Source organism: Rhinopithecus bieti, unplaced genomic scaffold (genome assembly GCF_001698545.2).
Source record: "Rhinopithecus bieti isolate Rb0 unplaced genomic scaffold, ASM169854v2 scaffold_7901, whole genome shotgun sequence".
Taxonomy (NCBI): Eukaryota; Metazoa; Chordata; class Mammalia; order Primates; family Cercopithecidae; genus Rhinopithecus; species Rhinopithecus bieti.
In genome coordinates this window covers 402,000-405,352 of record NW_016805596.1, presented here as the reverse complement: position 1 = coordinate 405,352, position 3,353 = coordinate 402,000, and positions in this window count along the sequence as shown.

The following is a 3,353-nucleotide window of genomic DNA, read 5'->3' as shown; positions in this document are numbered from 1 at the left end:
TTGCTCAAGTGATCCTCCCACCTCAGCCTCCTGAGCAGCTGAGACTACAGGTGTGTGCCACCACATCCGGCTTCCTCCTAGTTTGGAGGTGCCTCTCCTCTCCCCAGCCTCCCCAGCAGTTAGATAACAAACTGACCCCACTTGAGGCTCCCCAGAAGCAGAGCCACTACATGATAGCCCCCTACTCCTTGCACCAGACAAAATCGTCCCTTCTGCCCACTCTATCGGAACCCTGGGGCTGCAGAAACCCCTGTATCCTTCCAAAAGACTCTCCTCCACCCCCTTGACATGTGTTCCATCTTCAATCCCTTGACCCCGTGGGGGCTGCTCTCATTCTCTCCATGACCCAATTGCAGAGAGGGGAGGGGGCGTCTGCACACCCACACCTCCCTGCGGCCTTCTGCAGTCTGGCTGAGGCATTAAGTCAGCCCAGGTCACAAGGTGTGTGGCCTGCAGCCGAACCCAGCAGCTCTTCACAGCTGTGGCCAGACCCAGGTTAAGAGTCCCTCCCGGCCGGGCACGCGGGCACGGTGACTCATACCTGTAATCCCAGCACTTTGGGAGGCCGAGTCAGGCGGATCATGAGGCCAAGAGATTGAGACCATCCTGGACAACTTGGTGAAACCCCGTCTCTACTAAAAATACAAAAATTAGCCAGGCATGGTGGCGGGCACCTGTAATCCCAGCTACTCAGGGGGCTGAGGCAGGAGAATCTCTGGAACCCGGGAGGTGGAGGTTGCAGTGAGCCGAGATTGCGCCATTGCACTCCAGCCTGGTGACAGAGCAAGATTCTGTCTCAAAAAAAAGAGTCCCTCTCCTACTGCCGTTCCCCAGGGCTGCCACAAGGAAGTACCCACACCCACAAGCCGGGGACTTGAATGGTGCAAAGGGATTCTCTGTCCTAGAGCCCAGAGGTCTGGGGTCAGGGAGGTCCGGAGTCAGGGAGTGGGCAGGACCGCACTGCCGCCAGAGGCTGCAGAGAAGGAGCCTTCTCCCCTCCTCCAGCTTCGGGGGGCTCCAGGCGTCTTTGGCTTGTGGCCACACAGCTCCAGCCTCTGTCTCTGTCTTCCCAGGCTGTTCCATCTCCCGTGTGTGTCTGAATCTCACAGCCTTCCCTCTCTCCCTCTCTTTTTTTTTTTTTTTGAGATGGAGTCTTGCTCTGTTGCCCAGGCTGGAGTGCAGTGCCACGATCTTGGCTCACTGCAAGCTCTGCTTCCCGGGTTCACGCCATTCTCCTGCCTCAGCCTCCCGAGTAGCTGAGACTACAGGTGCCGCCACCACGCCTGGCTAATTTTTTGCATTTCTGATAGAGACGGGGTTTCACTGTGTCAGGATAGTATCGATCTCCTGACCTCATGATCCGCCCACCTCGGCCTCCCAAAGTGCTGGGATGACAGGTGTGAGCCCCCGTGCCCGGCCCTGTCCCTGTCTCACAAAAACACTCATGACCGGATTTAAGTCTTGCTCTAATTCAGGATGATTTCATCTTGAGATCTGTAATTATCTCTGCAAAGACCCTTTTTCCAAATAAAATCACATTTTCACTTTCTGAGGGACCTCTTCTTCTGGTGGGGGGACGCCATTCAACCAGTGACACGACCCTCAATTTCACCAAGCAGGAGTTTGGGCCTAGAAACACCCGGCGTTTTGCAGAAGAGGGAGTTCCAGGCCAGGAGCCTGGGCAGGGCTAAGCTTGAACTCAGGTGTCCGTCTCTGGTGATTCCTCTCCATCGGAGCCTCCTCGCCTCTTTCTGGAAGCTCTCCAGGCCTCTCTTGGACACGTGCTTCTCCTTCCCTAGTGGGTTCTAAGCCCCAGGCCCCTCTGCAAGGTCTACTCCCCAAGCCCGCAGCCCTTGTGCCTGGCCTCTGCCTTGTCCCCAGAGCGGCCCATCCTGCCACCCAGGGGCTTCCTTGCCGTTTTGGGATGGCACTGGGATGGCTCACCGTGGGTCCAGTCTGTGGTCTCAACGCCAGCCCTGAAGAGCTACATCTGGTGGCCCCATGTGTCATGGCTCCCAGAGCGCTGGGGGGATGACCATGGCTCAAACGTCCTTCACAGACCAGGAGACATCAGGGTCAAACCTGGGATGAGCATTTCCAGGCCTCAGTTTCCCCATTTGCACGACTGGTGGACGGTCTGCTGGGATGGATCCCACACACCCGGAGAACTGGGCAGATGTCCCCAAGGGAAGACAGCCTGGGTCCCCTTTCTCTGTGGAGCCCATGGTTGAACACCCACTGGGATGGGCGGCACCTGAGGTCTGCTCACAGGGAACCCGGCTAGACCCTCCCCCACAGACCCAATTCCTTCGTCTGGAACAAGAGACGGTGCCTGGGCGGGGTGAGAGCCTGGACCATGGGATGGGGGGCGAGGGGCTGGATTCGAGTGTCCCCTGCCCCAGGATCGCCCCTCCTGGTGCCCACCCCCCACACCACGCTGAAGCCGTGTGCTCACATGTAGAAAAGAGGCTTTATTAAGAAGGCTTTGAAGTCAAAAAATAAAACTCTTGATACAATTTTTTTAACCCTTAAATCAGCTCAGCAAATATATAATCAGTGATTTAGCTGCAAGATGAAAGGCCCATTACTTTATTCAAAATAAAATATATTTTAGTTCTTAAAATTTATTCCATAAAGTACATATTTCCCTATAAATTCCCTACATATACACAGGAGGTAAAAAGTAAAAGTAAAAAAAAAAAAATTAAAAAATTTAAAAAATGACAACAGAAACCGCAGTAGAAAGGGGATTAATAATTAACAGAAAGTTAGAAATTTCTGATTGGAACGCCCCTCGCCCCTCGCCCCTGCCCCCCTCTGGCCGCGCATGGTTGATGTACAAAAGCATAAATGGTTAGCCCCAAAAAGGGGGTAAAAATGTCACCCTCCTCCTCTGGAACGTCTGTGCGGCCTTGAGACCGGCCGGCGAGAAAAGTCAAATCAGAAAACGGCTTCGGACAAAAGGAAAACACTGAGCTCTGGAAAAATCGTATTTTTTGTTTTGTTTTTTAAAGATCACCCTGGAGGGGAGGGGTGTCTACAAATAAAAACTAAAAAAAAGTGCAAGCGGACCTTTTCTCTCCGGTTTATTGTAACCTGACCACTCAATACTGTCGTGGAAGGGTTGAGGCGCCGGGCTGCGGGGTCTCCGTCTCCACGCCTGGGACGGCAGTTAAAGCTCAACTGTAAACACTGGCCGCCGCCCACCCCCTGCCCCCTCGGCCTCCGCCCCTCGCCTCCCGTCCCTCGCCCCCCCGTCCCTCTCCCACCCCCGGTCCCGCCCCGTCTCCCGCGCCCAGCCCTGGTGCCCGCAGATGGCCCCGGTGGCGGCGGAGGCCTCGGCCACGTGGCGG